Source organism: Balaenoptera ricei, chromosome 5 (assembly GCF_028023285.1).
Source record: "Balaenoptera ricei isolate mBalRic1 chromosome 5, mBalRic1.hap2, whole genome shotgun sequence".
NCBI classification, from domain to species: domain Eukaryota; kingdom Metazoa; phylum Chordata; class Mammalia; order Artiodactyla; family Balaenopteridae; genus Balaenoptera; species Balaenoptera ricei.
The window spans coordinates 24,510,358-24,537,117 of NC_082643.1; the positions used below are offsets into that span (position 1 = coordinate 24,510,358).

Below are 26,760 nucleotides of genomic sequence, written 5' to 3' on the forward strand. Positions count from 1 at the left end.
ATATTTTTAACTGGGTACATTGCTGCCTGGTTAAAAATTGAGGTTCCATTGGTAAGAAAGAATGGGAGTCAGGGAGAAAAAATAGGTGTCAAAGTCAAAAAAAGAAAGTACCATATAGCCAAGAAAAGATCCTTCTTTCTTGGAATTTTGGAAAAATAGATTTGGAAATTTAGATTTTCTTCTAATGCTCTGTGTATTTTTCAGGTTTTTCATGGATAATTGCAGTTGTGTTTCTAAAGAGGACTGAATCTGTAGGTCCCTCATCATAGAGCTGGCTTAGAGGGCAGCCCTCTTGCGGTCACGTGGCAGAGAAGTTGCTCCCTCAGGCCACAAGCTGCTGTTCTCATCCTCCAGTCCAATGGTCTAAAGCAGGGGTCAGCAAACTTTTTCCTAAAGGACCAGAGAGTAAATATTGAAGGCTTTGTGGGTTACATGGTGTGGTAGACTGAACACTGAGAGGTCCACATCCTAGTCACCAGAATCTGTGACTATGTTACTTTCTATGGCAAAAGAGATTTAGCAGTTGTGATTAAATTAAGGATCTTGAGATGGGAGATTATCCTGGATTATCTGGGTGGACTCAATGAAGGGCCCTTATAAGAGGGATACAGAAGGGTCAGAGTCAGAGAGAGAGATGATAAAATGCTACCCTGCTTGCTTTGAATATGGCAGAGGGAACCATGAACCAGGGAATACAGATGACCTCTAGAAGCTGGAAAAGTCAAGGAAACAGATTCTCCTCTAAGGCCTCCAGAAGGAATGCTGTCCTGCCGACACCTTGATTTTAGGACTTCTGACTTTCAGAACTGTAAGAAAATAAATTTGTATGGTTTAAGCCACTCATTTGTGGTCATTTGTTACAGAAGCAACAGGAAATGAATGCATAACAGTTTCTACCACAACCACTCGACGCTGCTGTTGTAGTAAAAGCAGCCATAGATAATATATAAATGAGTGGGTGTGTCTGTTCTCCAGTAAAACCTTATTTACAAAAACAGGCAGGCTGGATTTGGTCCATGGGCAACAGTTTTCTGACCTCTGGAATAACCTCAGATATATACCACTATTCTATGTAATCTCTAATTTTGAGACATAGTCTGTCTCCATTTTCAAATTACAATACATAATGTTCCAGTGAACATTCTTGTGGGCAGTTCATTGCGCCTATCTCAGATTACATGTCTAGAATAAATTCTAGAAATGTGATTCCTGGGTCAAAGTGTGTGTATCCTTTTCCCTAGGCTGACCTTTTGCAAAGCCACAATAATCCACACTCCCGGGGGAACACAGGACGGTTTACCACACGCTCAGAGGAGCCAATTCTTGGTAAGTAGATGTAGGGACTGGAGTAAAACACCAGGATAATGGCTCATGTTCATATTTTATACACAAATTTTAAAGCACTGGGGCAGGTTATTTATCTGGTAACCCTGAATTTAGACTGTTTAATGTGCAATTTTAAATATGGGCAACAGAAAATAAAATATAAATTCTTACTTCTGACACTTAAGCATGCTAATAAATGATTATAATCTTTACATTTTATTTGCCCCTGGAACTCAGTATGTTCTTAGTTGGCAACACTACTTGGATTTGGTACTCTACGTGTTGGCCCATTGGGAATGAAAATAGCTGGGTGCATGTGACTTTCTCATCAATTGTTTAAATAGAGACGTTCAAGGACAGTACTTCTGGAATGTGCTCTTTTTTTTTTAATACTTATTTATTTATTTATTTGTCTGGCTGCGTTGGGTCTTTGTTGCTGCACGTGGGCTTTCTCTATTTGTGGCGAGTGGGGGCTACTTTTCCTTACCATGTGTGGGCTTCTCATTGCGGTGGCTTCTCTTGTTGCAGAGCATGGGCTCTAGGCACACGAGCTTCAGTAGTTGTGGCATGCGGGCTCAGTAGTTTTGGCTCGCAGGCTCTGGAGTGCAGGCTCAGTAGTTGTGGCACACAGGCTTAGTTGCTCCACGACATGTGGGATCTTCCTGGACCAGGACTTCAACCCGTGTCCCCTGAATTGGCAGGCAGATTCTTAACTACTGCGCCACCAGGGAAGTCCTGGAATGTGCTCTTGATCAACTTTTTTTTTTTTTTTTTAAAGGTGGGTGGTTTTTTGTTTTGTTTTTTTTTAATTAATTAATTACTTTATTTATTTTTGGCTGTGTTGGGTCTTCGTTTCTGTGCGAGGGCTTTCTCCAGTTGCGGCAAGCGGGGGTCACTCTTCATCGCGGTGCGCGGGCCTCTCACTATCGCGGCCTCTCTTGTTGCGGAGCACAGGCTCCAGACGCGCAGGCTCAGTAATTGTGGCTCACGGGCCTAGTTGCTCCGCGGCATGTGGGATCTTCCCAGACCAGGGATCGAACCCGTGTCCCCTGCATTGGCAGGCAGATTCTCAACCACTGCGCCACCAGGGAAGCCCCAACTTATTTTTATTTTAAGAAAATTTATCCTTGTATTCACAATCTTATTTCTGTCAGTCTCTACAGGAATTTGGAACTCCTGATTTGGGGTGGTAGCATACAGGGAAAATGATTAGTCGATTCATTCGTTGCTATTTGGAGGGAAGAAAAATCAATACCTCCTATTTTCCAGCAAAATTCATTGTTTTTCTAAGACTGTTCTTTGACTCTTTGGGTTTTAGCAAGGATCCTCCAATTGGGGGTTATATTCAGATTGGCCAAGAGTTTTTGTATGATTCTTGGGGGAACTCCACAGGTACAGTGTCAGGATCCTGTATTAGAATGAGATACAGTGTGTGTAGATGCCAGGTGCACGCTAATAATAACTAACATTTGTTGAGGATTTAGCACATTCTGGATAGGGAAAATTATCCTGATTAACTCCGACACCATCTTTGGGATCTAGGCATTACTATTATCTTACCAATATTATTGTTGAGGAAACCGGGAGTAATAAGTAACTTGCCCTAGGCTAACAGTTAATAAATAAAGTTGCTGGGAGCGAATTCCCTGGCAGTCCAGTGGTTAGGACTCAGTGCTCTTACTGCCAGGTGCCCAGGTTCGATCCCTGGTAGGGGAACTAAGATCCTGCAAGCTGCATGGTACACCCTAAAAAAAAATAGAGTTGCTGGGGGTTGAACACAGGCAATTTGATTCCAAAGCCCACACTTTGCATTATGGATTATAATAAATAATCAATAGGTGCATTCTTCCTTTAATTTATCCAATCAGTCGATCAGTAGGTGTTTGTTCATTTATTGGGCTTAGTGTATATCAATAAGCAAAACAGATAAACTTTCTGTCTTATTAGAGATTACCTTCCAGTGGGGGCCAAGACACAAAAAACCAACAATTAACATACTAAACATATTAAATAAGTCAATCAATCATAAAGTACGTTGGAAGGTATTAAGTACAATGAAAAAAAAGGAAATAGAGCAAAGGTAATGGGGGCCAGGAGTGGGTGTATGGGCTTCACTGAGAGGGTGGCGTTGAGCACAGATTCAAGGAAATGAGGGAGTTCTTTGGATTCCTATCCAACCCTTTTTTCTATACTTGTGAACATTTCTCAGTGAAATTTAAACCAGAATAATATCTGCCACCGCTTATCTAGAGGGTGATATTGTATTTACTATACCATCTGTAGGCTCCTTGGAATTTTCATCCAGCAGAGGACTCATACTTAGATTATCAAGTTACTGGAAAGTGTAACTAATAACGTATAGCTCAGCCTCAATTATTTGGACATTAGATGAAAACAGAATCCCCCCCCCAATACCAGTATATCTGATTTATGTATGTATGTTGACTCAATCGCAAGGACATCTATAAAACTCAGGGGCAAGATACACATCACAGGCAACTGACATAGAGAACCAGGAGAGAAGCTACTGAAAAATAAAACCAAACACCTGTTTCCTCTCTGGCTTTGGTTGTCAGGCAAACATTTTCCAGTGAAAACAGCACAATACATGAGAGGTATTGAGGGTTGTTTGTTTTTGTTTTCACTTTAGATGCCTGGTGTCTTAACATAAAATATTTATTGAACGGCATTTGAGAAATATTTCGGTAGGTCACTTATCACAAAAGAAGAAGGAATTAAACTGCATCCACACACACATGTCTGGGCTGAGTATCCAGTTTGTTTCAATCCTTCACGGGATTGTAAATTCCGTGAGGCCGGAGTGTGTGCCTTGTCTTGGTGATGCTCGATACTTGTGTGTTGAATTAAAGGATGAGAAAAGGAAAGAGGAAGGCAAGAAAGGAAAAAGGGAAGGGAGGGAGGGAGGGAGGAAGGAAGGAAGGGAGGGAGGGAGGGAGGAAGGAAGGAAGGAAGGAAGGGAGGGAGGGAGGGAGGAAGGAAGGAAGGAAAGAAACCAAGGGAAGAAAAGAAAGAGTGGATTCTCTTTATTCAGGAGCCTTAGATATATACTGGGCAGTATTCGAATAGAGGATAGTAATGTAAGATTAGGCTGCAGAGACAAATGGTTTAACTTTTGTGCTGTATGTGTGTGCACTAATTGTTTTTTGACTATAACAATTGTGAAAGAGGCGTTTGTGCTTGCAAAGAGTGACACTAATTCACTCTTTGGCTGGTACGCTGATGCCTGTCTTTGGGAGGTGAAAATCAAGGCAGTGGCAAGAATTTTCATAAAGATTTTTTTTTTTCTGTACATCCATGTCAATCAATATTTGACCATATATGGATTTGGGCTGAGAAAAGATCCTTTTATTAGTAATTTCCAAATTGCAGAAATCAATCTAATTGTTTGTGTTGAGCACTTTTCAAAAATGGTACAGAACAGAAAAGAATCGAACAGACCAGAGTGCCTTGTGTGCTGTGAGGGTGAGTGTTGCATCACATATGTGTGTACTGGATGAAGAGGTAAAATACATTTCTTGCTATGAAAAGTGTTTATTTTTTATTTTTTTAATTTTTTACTTTTTGGCCACGCTGTGTAGCATGCAGGATCTTAGTTCCTCCACCAGGGATTGAACCCGTGCCCCCTGCATTGGGAGCATGGAGTCTTAACCACTGGATCTCCAGGGAAGTCCCTGAAAAGTGTTTTAAAGAAAAGTTTGAAGTTCAAACTTTGAATCAATGAAGTGATTGGATTGGTATAACTACGATCTCCAGGTCAGGAGTAAGCCACTGAAATCCTTCCGAAGCTCAAATCATATTGAGTTTAGTAGAGAAGTATTGAGTGAACTTCTATCCTGGTTCAAATCCAACTTCTACCACTTCCTAACAGCCTGACTCTGGGCCTTTGTTTCCTTATGTGTCAGATGGAATAATAGTAGTATCTACTTTAGAAAGTTGTTTTGTGTATTAAAAATGAATTAATATATGTAAAGTGCTTAGAAAAGTGCCTGGCACATGGTAAGGACTATATGAGTATCAGTGATTGTTATTGTTATTTTTGTTGCTGTTGTTGTTATGTGATGAGCCCTGTGGGAGAAAATACCCAGACAATGTGTTATTTAACCCAAGACCAAGTATTAGTTTCAGCACATGCAATACTTCGTACCTATTTGAAGTCGAGTCTGGCTATCTGGCTTTTAAGCAGAAACATCTGACACCTTAGAAACCAACCATCTCCCTGGATGTTCTTCTATTGATACATAAGATCATATGTAGTAACTGGGGGGCATGTTTTATTTGAATACGCAGTGTTTTTTGTGTGTTTCTGTTTAAAAAAATTTTTTTTTAATTTTTAAAATTTGAATGCCCTAACTTCTTGTGGTAGAAACCAAATTTCTTTTAATATATTACATATATATGTACACACTCATGTGAAATATATATACTTTGAGGGGATCTATTTATGTTCCATTGGGAGTCATTCCTTCCTATCAGGAATCTCACCTGCTGTTTTGTGCATTTGGTCAGATTCCTGACATGTTTTGTCTCCTGTTGTTTAGTAAAGTTGCTCTTCCTGGGATGTACTAAACCTGGTGACTTTTTTGGAAGTTTTTTTCCTTTTGATTTAATATACTGAGAAAGAAATGGGAAGGTTAAGATCAATTTTAGGAGTGCTTTGGGTTGTGTATTAAATAGCCATTCATTCTGGAACACAAGGGTAGGATTGTAATAAAAGGTGATGGAACAGTAAAAAAAAAAAAAAAAAAATTTACCCCAGTTCTTATCACTTCCTATTGGCTAGAGCCACTTGACAATTTACGTTATCTGTCTGATCCCTCGATGCATTTGACTTTTAAATCCCTGCTAAAGATTGAAGTGCCTAAAGCTTCTTCACTCTGTACCCAGTTGCTCGTAGCTTCACATCTTTAAACTGAATTAACACATTATTACTTAACTGGGCTGCCCGCTTTCCTCCACGTCTCCTGGCATTTTATGTGGAGGCAGAGGACAGCAGTTGCTCTGCTGTAAGCATCTTATCCAGCTATCTTATGGATGTCACTCTAAAATGGAGAGAAAGGCTTCTGTGAAGCACATATTTTTCCAGGCACAAAGACACACACATCCATCTAGGGGCCACACCAGACTCCTGGACTGAATTCCAGAACTCTTACGATGGCAGGTAGAGGAGGTGTGGGAATGTTCTGTGTCTATATTGCAGCCTAGAGTACAATAAAATATATGTAAGTTGGTATATTATGGGCTTTAGCTCATTTTTTTTTTTTTTTAAATATTTATTTATTTATTTTTATTTATTTATGGCTGTGTCGGGTCTTCGTTTCTGTGCAAGGGCTTTCTCTAGTTGCGGCAAGTGGGGGCCACTCTTCATCGCGGTGCGTGGGCCTCTTATTATCGCGGCCTCTCTTGTTGCGGAGCACGGGCTCCAGACGCGCAGGCTCAGTAGTTGTGGCTCACGGGCCCAGTTGCTCCGCGGCATGTGGGATCTTCCCAGACCAGAGCTCGAACCCGTGTCCCCTGCATTGGCAGGCAGATTCTCAACCACTGCGCCACCAGGGAAGCCCTTTAGCTCATTTTTAACAAGGTCTTGAATTTATATGGCACCATTCTCTAAAAAGCTAGCAATGTACACAAACTGGATCTAATTCATCACCACACCGATTCCTTTAGAGTAGATAGGTGGGAGTAGATAGGTGGGTGGCATAGAGTTGGGAAAGATGTAGCCATCAAATGGCTGCTCACATTAAAAATATCTAAGGTTAGATAGCTGAAAAAGCCATAGGTTTCAACTATTCCACAAAAAGAGTACAGAGGTCTGACTTTTCTGGTTAATCTGATGGATGTAGGTAGCTCAGAGCTATATCATCTGGCCATCCCTATTGATAACATTTGCCATTTCACATAGGGCTGCATAAAGACTCCCGAGGTCTACAGTTCCCTCAACGGCCACTAGAGTCACTGAGAAGAAAAAAAATACTTCAGAAAACACAGCATGAATAATGGCAGCAAGAGAAGTTCCTGGTTATAGCCCACTCATACATTTTTGAAATGTAGGTCAGATTTAGAGGAAGTGAAAGAAACTTCCTGTTGAATTTTCGTTTATAGCATGTGTCTGGAAATCTCTAAATGTAATTTCTTGGTGTAAAGTAAACTGCAGAAATCTGGAATGTGTCAGTCTGCTTTATGTTTATTGAAGCCATTCTATTTGAAGCTGAAATGTAAAATTATATAGTGGAGTGAAGAGCTACAATTAGTTTAACAGACATGACCGTATTCCTCAATTGAAAAGCTGTCAAGACCTCAACAATCAGATACAAAAAAGATCCAGGAATGCTATAAAATCTTGTCTCCTAGGAAAGATTACATTTCCCTTTGGCTGCTACACATCGCTTTGAATATTGTACTATCTTCTACCCTCTTTTTTAAATTTTAAATTTTTAAAAAATTGAAATATGGTTGATTTACAATGGCATGTTAGTTTCAAGTGAACAGCAAAGTGATTCAGTTATACATATATATATATCTATTCTTTTTCAGATTCTTTTCCATTATAGGTTATTACGAGATCTTGAATATAGTTCCCTGTGCTATACAGTAGGTCCTTGCTGTTCTACCCTCTTTTTTGTGGTTTAAAAAAAAAAGCACTTCCCTAAAAGTCACAAATAATGGGTTTCTTTTCTTTTTTTTTTTTTTTTTAATTTTTGGCTAGGTCTTTGTTGCTGTGCGCCGGCTTTCTCTAGTTGCGGCGAGCAGGGGCTACTCTTCCTTGTGGTGTGCGGGCTTCTCATTGCCGGGGCTTCTCATTGCGGTGTCTTCTCTTGTTGCAGAGCACAGGCTCGAGGCGTGCGGGCTTCAGTAGTTGCAGCACATGGACTCAGTAGGTGTGGCGCACGGGCTTAGTTGCTCCGTGGCATGTGGGATCTTCCCGGACCAGGGCTCGAAGCCGTGTCCCCTGTATTGGCAGGGAGATTCCTAACCACTGCACCACCAGGGAAGTCCACAAATAATGTTTTTATAAATTTGAACTGGTTAGAACAACTTAGATGTTCTCATGACCACAACCAAGCTCTCAAAATATAAAGGGTTTTGGCAAAACTAAAATTCTCATCACTATGGCAGACACCCCCATTTAACTTATCTATAGTCTACTTTGATTTTGGATTTTCCTTCTAAATTGAGATGAGGACTCTATTAGTTGTAAAAGGAATGCTACTTGATGACACTTGGTGTCACTTGTAGCAGACACTGTTGACGGCCTAGGCAACCAACGGCAGAAGCTGATTCTGTGGCTGTGTCCACCCTAATATGCTCTGTGAAGGTCACCCTATTTCCTATATGGGGGGATAGATCATCATTTTGCTGAGCCAGCCATGGTCATCCTATTCTCCTTGACAGTGAGAGCAGAGAGATGGAGTGAACCTGGGTCCTTCATGATATCACGAAACCATCAAACCCTGAAGCAACCTACATTGAGGCTTTTAAAAATGTGAGATAATTAATTTTTTTTAATGTGTAAGCCAAATTCAGTCAGGACTTTCTGTTACTTGGTTCCCCAGACACCCTAATATTGCTGCAAAGAAAGTATCTCTGTAATGCTATTGGGGGTAGAGCCTCTGCTTCATGGGCTGAGCTAAGACTTTGCCTCTGAAAGACTAGAAAGACAGCATACTATTGAGCAAAGAGCCCTGGATTTAGGGTCAGAATAACCAGTTCTAAATCACACCTGTCATTTATTATTTGTGTGCACTCAGGCAGGTAACTTAGTCTGCCTGAGTCTCAGATTAACAATACCAACTCATGGGCTGATTATGAAGGTTAAATGAAACAATGTGTTTCACAGGCCATCAGATGGAATACCCTTGAGGGCCAATATTGTGTTGTGTTTATCTTTGTTATTCCTATCGCACACTGGCCAGCATATAGCAGCAAATACTTATGCATCATCCACTCTGTGCCTGTGTTTTTCATGTACTAAGTATTTTTCATGTATTTTAAAGCTCATTTAATTGTATTAACTCATGTAATTGTCACAACAACACTATTCTTTTATTCCACTTTACAGATGAAGAAAGAGGCTCAGAGAGATTAAATAATTTGCCCAGGGTCATCCTGATAGGAAGTAGTAGAGACAGGATTCGAATCCAGGCAGTCTTTAAAGTCTAGGATCTCAACTACACAATATTCTACATAGTGAGGCCTTAGTATTTATTTAATGGCTGAATGGTACCTATGAAGTTCAGTGAATATTTATTGAACAGGTGGGATGTAGCAGTTGAATAACAATTTCTCTTTCTTAAGAAGAAATGTTATACTTCGATTTTTTTTCTCTTGGAGAAAAAAGTAGTTCTTCCAAGTTTAATGAGATTCTGTGACCATGGATTACTTTGGGGGGCATTTTTCCATCCATGTTAATGAATGTGGCCCCCAAGGCAGCCACCAGTAGGATCAGGCCTGAATATAAGAATTATTCAGCACCCTTTTATCACGTGACTCCCATGTATTAAACAACCCCCAAATCACATGACTCCAATTGATTAAATCAGGCCCGTTAAACATCCCAACCCCCATTAAATCAATCATCCTCCTTAAATCTCCTGACACCCATTATTCCAATCAAACTCCTTAGGTTTCCTGACCCCCCAAATCAATCTGCCTTCTTAACTCTCTAGACACTCATTAAGTCATTCTGCCTTCTTAATTCTCCTGAACCCCATTAAATCAATCGCCCTTCTTAATCCCCCAACAGCCCTTAAAACAATAAGCCCCCTTAAATCACGTGATTGCTTTGATTCAATCAGTGCCCTTAAATGGTGGAGTTACCAATGATTCAATCAGGCCCATTGTATCGCGTGACTCCCATTGATTAAATCAGCTCACTTAAATATTGTTAACCCCTTTAAATCAATTGTTCTTCTTAAATCTCCTGACTTTCATTAAACCAACCAAACACCTTAGGTTTCCTGAGTCCCATTAAATCAATCGGCCTTAGTAAGTCTCCTGACACCCATTAAAGAGGATGATTACTTTAATTAGGGTCACCATATTTAAGAAGGCAGATTGAATCAATGGGGGCCCAGCCCAGGAGAGGTGCTGTTCCCCGTGGGGGGTGGGGGCAGGGTATCCCCGAGGGGTGGCCCTGGCATCCCCCTGGGGTACTCAGTTGTGTATATGCATTGTGTACACAAAGTTCTTTTGGGGAAACATAGTATGTCCACCGTTGTGTATATGTATTGTGTACCCAAAGTTCCTCTGTGGAAATAGTATGTACCCTGTTGTGTATAATCATTGTGTACTCAAATTTTTTGTGGACACATAGTATGTATACAGTTGTGTATATGCATTGTGTACACAAATTCCTTTGCGAACACACATTATATACACAGTTGTGTATATATATTGTGTACACAAAGTTGCTTTGTGTACCCATATTCCATACACAGTTGCATACATAGGTGCTGTCCCCCCTGGGGAGGTGGTGTTTGGGCTGATTCAATCAGCCCCTTGGATAATGTTACTCCTATTGTTAAATCAGTCTCCATAAATCAGGGAGGGGTGCTGTCCCCTCTGGGACAGTCTCTGAAATGCAGAATACACTTAGTTTTGTCTATCATCTCCTCTCCCAAATGGTTAGTTAGAGCACATGCTCGGAAAATTCTGGCCACTAGAACATCCTGGTCACACACCCATGAGTTGCTGTAGCTAAAGTTTGGTTAGGTAGGTAAGTGTCTCATTTCTCTGCTGTGTCCCCATTCCCTGGGGCACTCCCATGCCTCGGTCACATCTTCAGCACCAGTGGTGCTCTGCTCACCACCCCCAAAGCCCCCTTCCCCCATTAAAATCTGTGGTCAACAGACTGTCTAGAAGTAAAGAATTCTAACAATGAAATCAAACACATAAATGACAAAAATCATGAATTGCACACCAAGTTATGTAGTTGACTCGTAGCTTAATGAATATGTTCTTCCTCTGAGGACAGTGGATAGAAAGACATTTCTCAACTCCAAGAGGTCAAGCTGACAGGCCCGCAGGAAAGAGCTGGTTTGGGAAGGAAGCCTTCTCCAAAATGACAAGTGACATCTTAGAAGGAGACCATCTACTTGTATTTCCAACATTTAGTTGTCTCAATGACCCTATCACCTCTGAAGTAGGTGGCCTTCCTCCTTTCCTCTCCAGGCCTCCTTCTATCCTCCCAGGGAAGTCACAATTTCCATTATCTGCCTAAAGTCTAGTATAGAATGTAGAAAGCCAGCTGTAGAACTGGTCTTTGTGGAAATATTGCTTTCAAATTCCTTCTATCCAGACTTCATACACCTTATAAATATAAACAGAACAAGAAATTTAGCAATTTTATAGAAAGAGGACCTAATAAACATTAAACTCTAAACTTAACACTGTCCAATAGAAATATAATGCAAGCCACAAATGTGAGCCACATACGTAATTTAAAATTTTCTGGTAACCACATTAAGTAGAAAGAAACGAGTGGAATTCATTTTATTATTTTTATTATTATTATTATTTTAATTAATTTATTTAAATTACTTTTGGCTGTGTTGGGTCTTTGTTGTTGCGCGCGGGCTTTCTCTAGTTGTGGTGAGCGGGGGCTACTCTTCGTTGCGGTGTGCGGGCTTTTCATTGCGGTGGCTTCTCTTGTTGCGGAGCACGGGCTCTAGGTGCGTGGGCTTGAGTAGTTGTGGCTCACAGGCTCTAGAGTGCAGGCTCAGTAGTTGTGGTGCACGGGCTTAGTTGCTCCACGGCATGTGGGATTTTCCCCGACCAGGGCTCGAACCGGTGTCCCCTGCATTAGCAGGCGGATTCTGAAGCGCTGCGCCACCAGGGAAGCCCGGAATTCATTTTAATAATACGTTATTTAACCCAGTGTTTTAAAAATACAACCATTTCAACAGGTAATCAACATAAAATTTTTGATGAGCTATTTTATATATTTTTTCATATTAAGTCTTTGAATCCAGTTTTACACTTATGACACATGTCAGCTCACACTAGCCATTTGTACTACACTAGCCACTAGTACTACATTTCCAGTACTCCACCCCACTAGCTACATGTGGCTATTGGCTACGGAATTGGACTGTGCCTTCATATCTTTTCACATAGTCTTCTAATTTTTCTGAAAAGTTACATGTGTTTTTGCATGTATCTAACCAGTTGTTCAAACTCTCTTGGATTCTTTTCCCCTGAATTACTGTGTATATGAACACATCACATATATTTATATGTGGCATGCATTATGCATATTTAAATATGTAATATATATTTATCTCTAAGACTGGTATGACCCATATAAATAGCCTACCATTTATAAAATCAATCTAATAATCTTCTGTTGTGTTACTATACTGACTGTATGGGCATTCATCTATTGGACATCTGGGTAATTTACCACTTTTCTCTGTTACAAGTATTACTGCTATGAATGTCTCTTTTTTTTTCAGAGTGGAATTTGTTTTTTCTCTTTCTATCTTTGTCCTTTTTTTCCCTATTCTACTGTCTTTTTCAGGATTACAGAAAGTGAGATTGAGAAACCCTCTTTCCTCAGTTGGTCCAGGATCAACCAACTTTCCACTCTACGAGCGCTACCTGGGGGCATCTCTGTCTTCTGTGATAAATTAAAATCAGTTACCAACCCTGGGCCCAAAGCGGTTAATTCATCAATGTGTAAAGAAGAAACAAAGATGATGGGGGCGGGGGCTTGAAGGGTATAGAACAAACAGCTTCTTTCATAAAGGCTTTTGCAGGAGAAAAGCAAAGCCCCTTTCATTCTGAAGTGTAAGGAGAGAGGATGTAGTAGCAATAGATAGGAAACACGGGCATGAATATGGATATAGTTTTCCACACGGCCCCACCGACTTGAAGACAACAATGAAAAGGCTATTATGGCTCCTATTACAAAGGTGATGGGCTGGATATAATTAGGGGTTAAATCTGAAATTCCCAGTACCTACTCAGCATCTCGGGAACTTGACAAGCTGCCATCACTCCAAGATCCCTGGGAGGGGCAGTGCGGCTGGCTTAATCAAAGAGGGCATCAGTGGGGCCTGCCCATAGCAAGTCACTTATCACAGCGCTAATGAACAGGGAGGCCTTCGAAGAGGGGAAGCGGAGCAGTGGTGTCACTTTCCCTTTGTTGTGTGCACATCAGCTGGCTTCTCCGCAGGGGCGGTGACTTGTCAGAAAGGAGACAAGTTGCTAGGTAACCAGGGAGTATGAGGGAAGCCCCCTCCCCCATCCCCAGGGAAGCAAAGTGCCAAGGGGGCTCCAAGAAGGATTTGTTGGTTAAAAAGCAACCAAAAACAACTATAGCCTCAAACGTGGAAAGATTAACGGCTATCCTAAGTAGCAGCAGGCTACTTCTTTTTTTTTTTTTCCAGAAGGGGAAGGCTAATTGGAAGAGAATTACTGTGACCTGGGAGTCAAAGGAGAGGGAAGGAAAGGGAGGGGAAAAAGCCAGAGAGTACAGGGGGAACAAGTATTAAAAAGAGAGAGAGGGAGAAGATTGTGGGAAAGAAAACATCTCCATCAACTCTGGAAATGACCTTATTACAGGACAGTATACTGGGGCCACCATGAACTCCAGGGCTCTTAGAGGGTTAAGATAGTCTGTGCAAAAAACAAGCTAAAAAGTATGGTCTCTGTACCAGCCATGTCTTATCTGGAAACTTGTTGGAACATGTCAAGCCCTGACCCAGGCCTACTGCTTTAGCAACTGTGTTCTTTTTTAAAAATATTTATTTATTTATTTATGGCTGCATTGGGTCTTTTTTTTTTTTTTTTTAATTATATTTTGCAAATTATGTTTTTATTTATTTATTTTATTATTTTTGGCTGTGTTGGGTCTTCGGTTCGTGCGAGGGCTTTCTCTAGTTGCGGCAAGTGGGGACCACTGTTCATCGCGGTGCGGGGACCGCTCTTCATCGCGGTGCGCGGGCCCCTCACCATCGCGGCCCCTCCCGTTGCGGGGCACAGGCTCCAGACGCGCATGCTCAGTAGTTGTGGCTCACGGGCCCAGCTGCTCCGTGGCATGTGGGATCTTCCCAGACCAGGGCTCGAACCCGTGTCCCCTGCATCGGCAGGCAGACTCTCAACCACTGCGCCACCAGGGAAGCCCTGCATTGGGTCTTAGTTGCAGCGGCACTAGGGATCTTTCGTTGTGGTGCATGGGCTCTTTGTTGCAGTGCGCGGGCTTCTCTCTCTAGTTGTGGTGTGTGGGCTCAGTAGTTGCAGTGCACAGGCTCTCTAGTCGTGGCACACAGGCTCCAGAGTGCATGGGCTCTGTAGTTGCAGCGTGCAGGCTCTCTAGTTGTGGAGCGTGGGCTCAGTAGTTGTGGCTCACGTGGCTTAGTTGCCCTGTGGCACGTGGGATGTTAGTTCCCCTACCAGGGGTTGAATCCACATCCCCTGCATTGGAAGGCGGATTCTTAACCACTGGACCACCAGGGAAGTCCCAGCAACTGTACTTCTAACAAGCCCTCCAGGTGATTCAGAAACATACTAGTTTGAGAGCCACTGCTGCAATGGAATGAGAAGCTTTTGGAGGCGTGAGCAGGGGCATGTCAAAGCAAAGATTGCACCCTGCAAAGTTAAACAGGCAAGGAAAGCTTCATTCAAGGCTATTGCCATAAGAGAGACAGGCCAGAACTCAGTCTGAACTTAACTCCCCTGGATCAGAGGGTGGAAGGGTTTTTAAATGCTGGGGTGAGCTAGTGGAAAACTACTGGGCGGTGTTAGGGTGCTGTCAAAGGCCATCTGTGTTTGCTCATAAACCTCTCCTGTCTTTTTATATATATATATATATATAAATTTATTTATTTTATTTATTTATTATTTCTGGCTGCATTGGGTCTTCGTTACTGCGCATGGGCTTTCTCTAGTTGCGGCGAGCAGGGGCTACTCTTCCTTGTGCGCGGGTTTCTCATTGCAGTGGCTTCTCTTGTTGCAGAGAACAGGCTCTAGGTGCATGGGCTTCAGTAGTTGCAGCACGCAGGCTCAGTAGTTGTGGCTTGTGGGCTCTAGAGCGCAGGCTCAGTAGTTGTGGTGCACGGGCTTAGTTACTCCGCAGCATGTGGGATCTTCCCGGACCAGGGTTCGAACTCATGTCCCCTGCATTGGCAGGTGGATTCTAAACCACTGCGCCACCAGGGAAGTCCCTCTCCTGTCTTTATGGCAGAAGTTAGCTTTACAACTGGGGGCAAGGTGTTCTCTAATGTTACGCTTCTACCCTCCCTCAGAGGCTGAGAGATAGAGAAGTTGTCTCCTCTGATGATTACCTTTCAAAGAGATGGTCCACAGGTCCTAGAGAAGGACATTCCTAGAGCCATATTGAAGGTGACAGGGATGAAAGGCAGTTTATTCCAGAAGGAGACTTCTTCAGGGTGATGGAGCGGGGAGAAGGATGGAGTGGCATGGGATGGAGAAAAGCAGCTCGTGCGGAGTCTTTTCTCTCCATGCTGCTGCTGGTTTCATTTCTTTCATGGGAAACCAGACAAGGGCACACAGAGAGGGAGGGCAGCTTGGGCTTGATTCGCCTGATTCTCTCAAAAGGTTTTCTGAAGAGCTGATAACATTCGCTTGGGACAAAGTGTCTGTGGTTAAGATAACAAGCCCACGGCTGTCCTAGTCAGCTTAAGCCAGGTCTTTACTGCTGCACCAACAATTGTAACTTCCCATAGGCCTACCTTTCAGGGACTTGGCCAAGATGAATTGCCTTCCAAGATGGATTTACTGGAAGGCTTCAATGCCTCTAACTGTGGGGTTCCTGCAGGGGGGTATGGCCACTCTTGTCTTTGAGCATTAGAAGTCCTGCCAGAAGGGCTGGCTTTCTTCCCACCTCCATTGTCTGCCATGGCTGTGCTTCTTCCACATAACTGGTGACCGAGCACGCAGCACTGATCAAGGCTGAACTGTTCCAAAGGACGAAGAAGCTTTTGCTAGTGACCTTTTAGATAATCTGCCTCACTCCTCCCTTTTTTTCTTTTTCTCAGAATGGTAAGGAGACAGCTGTTCCTGGAAGCCTAGCCAAGGCCAGGCATGAGAGTGTGGCTAAGGCACTGTGGGAGGCTGTGTAGCTCCTGTATACCCAGTCCTGGTCACCACACATCCTACAGCACCATGGCTCAGCTGACCTGCCTCCTGCTCTGAACAAGGGGTGAGGCCACCAGGACCAAGGGCTCTGGTGCTTAAGGTTGGCTCAGCTGAAAGACACATGCACCCCAATGTTCATGGCAGCACTATTCACAATAGCCAAGACATGGAAGCAACCTAAATGTCCATCGACAGATGACTGGATAAAGAAGAGGTGGTACCTATATACAATGCAGTAATTACTCAGCCTCAAAAAGAATGAAATAATGCCATTTGCAGCAACATGGATGGACCTAGAGATTATCATACTAAGTGAAGTAGGTCAGAAAGAGAAAGACAGATACCATATGATCTCACTTATATGTGGAATCTAAAATATGACACAAATGAACTTATTTACAAAACAGAAACAGACTCACAGACATAGAGAACAGACTTGTGGTTGCCAAGGGAGAGGGGTGTGGGAGAAGGATGGAGTGGGAGTTTGGGATTAGCAGATGCAAACTATTATATATAGAATGGATAAACAATAAGGTCCTACTGTACAGCACAAGAAACTATATTCAATATCCTGTAAAAAACCATAATGGAAAAGGGAAAAAAATTGGCTCAGTTGAGTACCAACCAATGTCTGCCACAGCCCATCTCATTTGTAAGATGCTCCTGGGCCAACCAGATGGTGACATTTAATAAATTAAAAAGGTGAGAATTCCCTGGCAGTCCAGTGGTTAGGACTCTGGGTTTTCACTGCCAAGGGCCTGGGTTCAATCCCTGGTTGGGGAACTAAGATCCTATAAGCCTCACAGCATGGCCAAAATAAATAAATAAGCTATGAAAACATCCATCATTATCACTTTACCCTGTAATCACTAGCTCATTTGTATCCCTAGACTGTGGGCTTCTTAAGGCAGGGCTGAATCCCAATAAATGCCTGTGTCGATGTATGAGTAAAAGAACAAAGGGCAGTCCCCAGGACTCCTTTTGTCCACTCTGTGGTTGCCTCTTACCATTCCTTTATTTTTCTGGGTTTTTTTTTAAGAATTATTTTTTACCGAGGTAGAGTTGATTACAACATTATGTAAGTTTTAGGTGTAAAACACAGTGATTCACAATTTTAAAGGTTATGTTCTATTTATAGTTATAAAATATTGGCTATTTCCCCTGTGCTGTACAAAGTATCCTTGTAGCTTGTTTATTTTATACATAGTAGTTTGTGCCTCTTAATCCCTTATCCCTATGTTGCCTCTCCCCTCCCTCTCCCCAGTGGTAACCATTAGTTTGGTCTCTATATCTGTGAGTCTGTTTCTTGTTTGTTATATTCACTAGTTTGTTTTATTTTTTAGATTCCACATAAAAGTGATATATGATATTTGTTTTTCTCTTTCTGACTTACTTCACTTAGTATGATAATCTCTGGGTCCATCCATGTTGTTGCAAATGGCATTATTTCATCCTTTTTTATGGCTGAGTAGTATTCCATTGTGTATATGTACAACATTTTCTTTATCCATTCATCTGTTGATGGACAATAAGGTTCCTTCCATATCTTGGCTACTGTAAATAGGGCTGCTTACCATCTTCCATTTCAACCATAAAAATCTTTTTGAGCTCCAGAGACCAAAAAAAAACCCAACAACAACAACAAAGCTGTGCTTTTTTCACCATTCTTTAGAGTTTGAGAATTGTTACCAGAAGAACTATATGTAGACTGGCAATCTTGGTAACATTCATGGATATTAAATTAATAAAAAAACTAAGTTAACCAGAGAAGAACGTCATCTAGCACGTGGTAACACTTTTTGGTTGAACTGCTAATAACCCAATGAATCCAGAGAAAACACCTATTTGTGAAAATGATTTACAAAAATGGCCAAACCAACATTTTAGAGTATGAATTAGTCTAAGATAAAAGATTAATGCGACCACACCATAAATAATTCACCAAGGAAATTATTTAATGAGTGCTTACCATGTGCATGGCAGGTACCTGACCAGACACAGAAATGCTAAGACCACATTTACCTCCTGCAGGTCTCTGCAAGCAAGATACCCTGATGATGAAGAAAGAAGCCCAGGGAGCCTGGAATTGTGCACATAAACATAACATTTCCAAGGCAAACGGTTTTAAGAGACCCATTTAAAAGACACTATTCTAAATAAATTTAAAACAAGAACAACAACATTAAATGGTTCCCGGGAATACCCTGGCAGTCCAGTTAAGACTCCACGCCCAGAAGCCTCCTCGAGGCCAAAAAAACCCCACCCAACCAACCAAACAAACAAACCGCCCCCCGCCCCAAAATAAATTAAATGGTTCCCATTTTAAACTGTTGGTCCTGAAGAACAAAGTTATTTTCCTTGTGATATAAACTCTCAACACAGCAAAACCAAAGCATGATCTGGAGAAACTAGTTTTAGCCATAAGAGGAAAAGATTGGAAACAAACCAAGCCATATCCCTCCAAAGTGTCTTTATTCCATCTAATTTTAAGGAACGAGCCGGGATGCTCTTGTAAGTATTTGCATGCAAAGTAGGCTTGAAATTGGCCTTGTTTAAACAAGTGCTCCTAGTAAGGCCTCCCTCCGTCGCCCACCCTTGGCATCAGGGACCTGCCGGCCATAAAAGAGGCAGCCACGTGAGCGTTGCAGCTGAAAAGAAGCCTCTGAGTCGCTCAACTGTTTAAGTAATTAATGCAGTTCTCCCGCTAAGGTTAGAAATGAAAGGAGGGGGGAACGAATTTGTGAGCGGTCCACCACTTTGGGTCCATTATGTGCTTGCAAAGAGAGATGCAACGTCCCCACGCCCGTGTGCGGCTCTTCAAGCCTCTTGCGGAATCCTCCCTAATCTCAGGCATTCCCTGGAGCACAGCGAGGCCTTTGGCTGCAGAGCGGCTCTCAATGGGTCGATAACCACAGGAAAGACTCTATACATTTATTTATTTATTTTTATTTTTGGCTGTGTTGGGTCTTCGTTGCTGCACGTGGGCTTTCTCTAGTTGAGGCGAGCGAGGGCCGCTCTTCGTTGCAGTGCGCGGGCTTCTCATTGCTGTGGCTTCTCTTGTTGCGGAGCACAGGCTCTAGGTGTGTGGGCTTCAGTAGTTGTGGCCTGCAGGCTCAGTAGTTGTGGCGCACGGGCTTAGTTACTCCGCAGCATGTGGGATCTTCCCGGACCAGGGTTCGAACCCATGTCCCCTGCATTGGCAGGTGGATTCTAAACCACTGCGCCACCAGGGAAGTCCCAGGGAAGCTGCTTTTGATCCTGGCATAAATCAGAAGGAAAAAAACAAAACAAAACAAAACAAAACAAAAGAACAAAACCCACACCTCCCACCACAGAACTTTAGTTATCTAAACTGGGATGTTTAAAAACTAAGCAAACCTTTGAGAGGTCTATAAAGTGACCCAAGGTGAAGGCAGAGGGCTCCCAACTCAAACAATTGCTTTTGCTGGAGGCAGAGTATTTGCCGTAGTCTGACAGCCAGCCCCAGAGATCCAGGGAATGGGGAACAGCAAACGGGGACTGGGGAGGTGCATGAGCTGGCCAGGTGAGAGCCAGTGTCTTGTTGTGTGACAAATCCGCCACTGTCACGTTCCTCCTCTCTCCCTTTCCCTCTCCCTTTACACCACTAGAGCCAGACCTTTGCAAAATTATGAAGAGAAATCTAGGTTCAGCATCCTAGACAAACCTCCCCCCTTATTATTATATATATTTATTATTATTAATTTTTTTTCCCCTGTGTTAGTCTGCTTGGGCTGCCATAACAACCGTACCACAGGCTGGGTGACTTAAACAACTGAGATGAATTTTCTCATGAACCTGGAGGCTTGAAGTTCAAGATCAAGATGCTGGCAGGGTTGGTTTCTGGTGAGGCCTTTCTTCCTGGCTTGCAGACACCCACCTGCTCTTGTGTCCTCACATGGCCTCACCTCTGTGCCTGTCAACTCCTCCTGCCTCTTCCTCTTCTTATGAGGACACAAGTCCTATTGGATTAGGGCCCCACCCTTATGACCTCACTTAACCTAGTTGCCTACTTAGAGGGCCTATCTCCAAATTTAGTCACATTGCGTGGTTAGTGCTTCCACATATGGATTTGGGGGACGTACAATTCAGTCCATAACACATCTCTCTCCTCTTCTTTTCACTTTAGCAGGCCTGTCCTTTTTACTTCTCTCCCCAAGACTCTTATCAAAATATTCACTCAGGAAAGGGCATAGTTGGCACTGCCCTAGGCATACGTGGGGGGCATGTAAAGAACTGGATGCTTGGGAGGTGCCCTTTGTTAGAGTCTCCTCAAGATACCATGAGTGTAAAATACCTAGACTGCGGAGCAGAGTATCCTGAGGAGTGCTGGAACTAAGTGGCTACTACACTGTCGTTCTCCTTTTCACATTTAGCTTCTAGAAAAAGAGAGTCACACTTGTTTTATCCATTTTCTTATTCCCCTTCATCCCCTTCTTATTCCCCGCTTGGGTTCCACCACAGTTCTGAAATGATTTTATTGAGATGGCTAAAAAGTGCCTACCAAGCACCTCCTTGCATTACACTGTAAAGGAAAACCTGTTCCTGTGGTTCTCTATTTTCACACTTCTGACACAAGATGTGGGCTTATTCCCATGCTGACCAATTCTGCAACACCAGCTGGGTGTCCTACAATTTAGTTCAGTTCTGACACTCCCTACCTAGAGCTGGTATCAGATTCCACAGGTAAGGGCTCAGTCCCACAAGACTGTCCCCATCCCCAGATGCCAATTGCAAGTCCAGATTGTCACCTGTGCTTTTGGCCTACCAACGGTAAGTCGGAGGTTCCCACGATCTCCTCCTCCAGTTCCATTAATTTGCTAGAGCAGCTCACAGAACTCAGGAAAACAGTTTACTTACTAGGTTACCAGTTTATTATAAAAAGATATGTCAGGAGCAGCCAGATGGAAAAGATGCATAGGGCAAAGTATATAGGAAGGGGCCTGGAGCCATTCTCCCTGCACCGCCATATGTTCACCAGCCCAGAAGGTCACCAACCTCCAATAGGTCACCAATAGCTCCAATGGCTCTGGAGCTATTTCAGGAACCAACGCCAAAGACTAAATATTATAACAAAAGATGCTCTCATTCTCTTATCGCTTAGGAAATTCCAAGGGTTTTAGGAGCCCTATGCCAGAAGACCAAACGTATATTTGTTATTATAAGTCATGATGTCATATACAACTATGCACATTTCATTCATTAATTTAAGCATGCATTCAACTGAGCAGTGCATTTAGTCACAACCCACTTTCCCCAAGTCTGCATCCCTGGGGCCTTGCAGACAAATGGATCTTTGGTTCTTGGATCATCTCCTTATTAGACTGGGTTGTGCGATTGTACATACAATTTCTCTCCTCTTATATTTGAATTAGAAAAGTGCTTTTCAGATTTTAAACATTGTGGTTTGCATGATGTCATTTTAACTTGGGTAATAACAGGAAAGTGAAACATTTGCTTTATTAGAATAATGCCATGCCTGTTGCAATTTTGTATTTTGGGGAAGGGGCAGAATTCCTCTTAGAGGTTGATGGCTCTTTTCTTTAGGAAAATACCTTGACAGGCCTTTTGGAAATAAAAGGTGGGACCCCCGTGGTGGCAAGAGTTGTGAAAGGACTGCACCACTGAATGTGTGTTCCCTGTATGTGAATTTAAGAGCATTATCCCGGACGCTTGCAATAAAGGGAGGTTGGGGGACCAGATGTCCCAAAGAGGAAGCAAGGTAGAGAAGGGTCTCTGTAGAGAGAGGTGACCTGAACAAAACTGGCAGAGTCAGGACCCAAGGGGAAAACTGGTCCTTGAGAAATTCCTATTAAGGACTCTAAGACTTCATAGGTGATGTTCAGTTTTAAGTTATTTCTAGCCTTATGCTCTGCTATGTCTCCTCTTTTATCTGCGAATAGTTGGTAAACGTCTGTTACACATAACAACTTTGTGCTAGTGGGGCTTGGGGAACGAGAGTAACCGTGGCCACCATCAAGGGTCATGGTGAGGGACAGTACAGCAGAGAGAGAAGAGGAGAGAACAAGCTGGAGCCCCGCTCTCCAAGGTTTAAGCAAGAGAGGAGAGACCCAGATCCTTTAGAGGTCTTAGGGTGGGTCTTCAATATCCACGTACACAATCCACTCAACAGTAATCCCTCATTTCCTCATTTCCATTGATCTTGTCCTCCAGCCTGTCTCAGCCACTCACTCTCATGGTCTTATCAATTGCTGCATCTCTTCCAAAAGTTTGATTTCAAGCATCCTAATCCCTGATTACCCTTGCATAACCTTTCGGCTCACTCCCTGTAGCACCTCTGCTCAAAAAATGATCAAGCACACATGGATTTTTAACCCACTGGCTTTCCCATCTTTGCATTGCTATTCACCCTTTCATAACCTCACTTATCTCTTAACCCAGCCGAGAGTCTTTGGGTCATTCTTAAAATCATCTTCAGCTCTTCCTTCCATCACTTTTTCTTGGCAAGACTCCAGTGCTACTTAGATCCAACTCTCTGCCTATTCTCTGTCTACACCTGAAGAAAGCTGAAGGCTACTGGGAACAATCACATGCTCTGCTGATTGGTCTCTCTTTAACTTTATGAACTCAAACTTCAAGTGGGCTGTTATCAGTCTGGGTCCAACCAGGCAAAAAGAAACTAAGTGTTTAAAAGAGTGGGAATCTGATACAGGGAGTTGGTTCTGTAAATGATGGTCAGACTGAGAAGTCCAAATCGCTGGAGAGGCAACCCGAAGATTAGCAGTAGCATGGAGCTCTACCAGCCTTAGGTTGGAGACAAAGATGGAGACAGCATCACCAGGGCCCAGGACCAAAGTCACTGGGTGACAGGTGACCACGGTAGGAATGTTCAGAGAGAGCCAAGATGAGATGATATAGCCCGCGTGGATCAGTCTCCTGCAATAGTTTGTTCTCACTAAAATAGACGCTTCTCCTGGATACAGATTTGCCTTCCCTGCTTGAGATACATCTGCCCAAACCACATGGGGCCGGACTCACAACTATTGCACATACGCACTTGTGGCTCCAGCATCATATAACTCTACTGCACCACGATATAACACGTGAGTACAGAAATCTGAGGTCTTGAAGAAGGCAAGAAACCCTTAAGAGGGCTGAGTAGGGGCTGGGTTGAGAATTACTTAGGTTATCAAACTAGGGTTAGTTTTCCCTCTGAGGGGACAGAAGAGCAGTCTGAGGACAAGAAGGTGCTGGAGATGCATAGCTGTCAAATGACCACACAATCATTCCCCAGCTGAGGGCAACCCAGCCCTCAGCCTCTGGTCATGTTGGCCACTGTCAAACGGGAGTTGCCGTCTTTATTTTCTAATTAGGCATTTCTCTTGCCTTTCCTCCACAATTCTCCCTTGGGGAAGAGACGACTTCTTTGGGATTTCTTAATTCTCTATGAATTTCTTCTAAATGAGGTTCCATGTAGCCTGGCTTGGGGGCATTCCCAGATTCAGCAGACCCTCTGGCCTAGTCTTTCAACCTGGGGACAACTATGCCATCCCTACAGCCCCCTAGGGTGTGTCGGGTAGATCCAGGTTGCCATCCAAGAGCTGTCTCCCAGGTAGACAGACCCCAGGGAAGGAGGGAGTTCTGTGGGCTCCGGGAGTGCGCTGCATTTGGGGGTGTTCAAAAGAGGGAGATGAGGGGAAACTGCTTTTCAAAGGGAAGTAGACACTTGCTGATGTTCTAGTTAGTTCATCAGTTAGAGACCCCAAACCAGATCCATCAGGGTTACCATGTGAGCCCCAGGATGGGCCATTTTGCAATTACTTGGATTATTTCAGCTATGTTTATCCTTAACATCACACACTTGATGAAGTTCATGAGGTGAACGTCATGAGCACATTGTGACCTATGACTTTTCCCGTGACCTCTTGGGGCTAAAATTAAGCACAAAATTCTGCCCTCTCCTCAGGATGTTTAAACATTAGTGATTGGATCCTGTTATGGACTGAATTGTATCCCCCCACAAAGTCATATTATTGAAGCCCTAATCCCCAGTACCTCAGAATGTGACTGTATTTGGAGACAGGACCTTTAAAGAGGCAATTAAAATAAAATGAGGCTGACTGTGGAAAACAGCATGGAGTTTCCTTAGAAAACTAGAAAAAGAAAAGATGAAAACTCTAATTCGAAAAGACACATGCACCCCAATGTTCATTGCAGCACTATTTACAATAGCCGAGACATGGAAGCAACCTAAGTGTCCATCAACAGAGGAATGGATAAAGAAGATGTGGTATATATATATATAATGGAATATTACTCAGTCACAGAAAAGAATGAAATAATGCCATTTGCAGCAACATGGATGGACCTAGAGATCATCACACTTAGTGAAGTTAGTCAGTCAGAGAAAGAAATAGTATATGATATCACTTATGCGGAATCTAAAAAAACAATACAAACAAATCTATATACAACACAGATACAGACTCACAGACAGAAAACAAACTTGTGGTTGCAAAAGGAGAATGTGAGGGGAGGGATAAATTAGGAGTATGGAATTGACAGATACAAACTATTATACATCCAATAGACAAGCAACAGGATTTACTGTATAGCACAGGGAACTATGTTCAGTATTTTGTAATAACTTATAATGGAAAATGAATCTGACAAAAAAAATGTACCCAAATCACTTTGCTGAACACCTGAAATGAACACAATAGTGTAAATCACTATACTTCAATAATAAAAAAAAAAAGAATAGTAATGCACACACAGAATAAAATGAGACCGCTTTATGTGCTCTAGTCCAATCTGGCTTGTGTCCTTAGAAGAAGAGGAGAGTAGGACACACGGAGAGACCTGGGATGCTCACACAGGGAAATGGCCACGTGAGGACACAGCAAGCCGCAGAGAGAGGCCTCAGAAGGAAGCAAACTGTCCTCACCTTGGCCTTGGCCTTCCAGCCCCCAGAACTGTGATACTTTGTTATGGCAGCCAAGCAGACTAAGATAAGTCCTTTAGATTTGGGGGGCGGGGGTGGGGTCGTGGGAACGCTGTGATGGTCCACGGGTGGGAAGGGTCTGTGTGGGAAATGGCCCACCAGTTGCTCTGGGGACTGGCTGCAGGCCCCGACTCTGCACCACCCAGCCTGCCTGCTGCCCTCTCTCTTCAGGACACACTATTCCCTGATGTGGGTGGGACTCGTGCCCTGGTGTCAGAGTTGGAGAGAAAATAGAATCGAGATGTGGGTTAGCAGTAGGATGGGGAAGGAAGAAAAAAGCAAATTCATTTATAGTCTGTGGAGAGCCAACCAAGGATCCCAGTGGGAAACAGGGCCGGGCAGAAAGCTCCGCTTTCCTAAATAGAACTCTGTTTTGACACTCTCCCTGCAGCTGTTCCACCCCACGCTTGTGTGTCTCGCCAAGGGCGCCGGTGAAAAGCAGCAGGACTTCAGCCTCTCACGGCGCCACCTGGTGGCGCGCAGGGAGAGGTACAGTGGTTCTTGCGCCCACAGCCCGGTCTCCCCACAACCAGAGAAATGCCTTCTGTTCTTTAAGAGTAATAGAGGGGTGGGAAGCAGCCGAGGGGCGCAGGGAGATCAGCTCGGTGCTTTGGGACCACCTAGAGGGGTGGGATGGGGAGGGTGGGAGGGAGATGCAAGAGGGAGGGGATATGGGGACATATGTATATGTATGACTGATGCACTTTGTTATAGATCAGAAACTAACACACCATGGTAAAGCAATTATACTCCAATAAAGATGTTAAAAAAAAAAAAAGAGTAATAGAGTTGTGGATACAAAGACTAGGGAAGAAAAGGATGGTGCAAAGAGCACTGGACTGGAGTGGAAAATGGACTCTGGCCTTGAATCTTATTAGCTGCACAATCTTGGGCACGTTAATGAATCTCTTTGTGCCTCAGTTTCTTCATGTAAAAAATATGGGTGACTAATACCAACAGGATTTTGTACGGACTCATTGTGATAAAGCCCCCCAGAACAGGAAAGTGGTGCCTCAGTGAATGCTCCATCCCTCCTTTTCTTCATTCCTCCTTGTATTCTGCCCCCCACTCCCCGCCCCGACACGATTTTGTAAATAATCAAAAGTTATTACTGCTGCAGGCACGGCCTTTTTCATTTTAGCAGAGGGGTTGAGGGAAGCGGGTCTGGAAGAACCTGAAACTGTGTGTTGGGAGAGCAGCAGGGAGTGGGTCCCGGGAGTCCCAGCTGAGACTGGGAGACCCCCAGGCTCTGCCCTCACAGGGATCGGAGTAGCTCAGACCTGTCCTTAGACCTGACCTTGACTTCTTGTTTCAGGAGAGGATCCTGCCCACCT

At 43.2% G+C, this 26,760-nt stretch overlaps 1 long non-coding RNA gene across 2 annotated transcripts; it reads left to right on the plus strand.

The window, feature by feature from the left end:
- Positions 1 to 720: 720 nt before the first annotated feature.
- On the plus strand, positions 721 to 18,751 carry LOC132366355 (uncharacterized). Of its 2 annotated transcripts, XR_009503427.1 has the most exons (4): positions 721 to 808; positions 1,242 to 1,326; positions 16,344 to 16,507; positions 18,475 to 18,751. It is a non-coding gene; the product is annotated as an uncharacterized LOC132366355 (long non-coding RNA). The 2 variants fall into 2 exon arrangements; XR_009503426.1 differs by lacking the exon at positions 16,344 to 16,507.
- Positions 18,752 to 26,760: the final 8,009 nt, after the last annotated feature.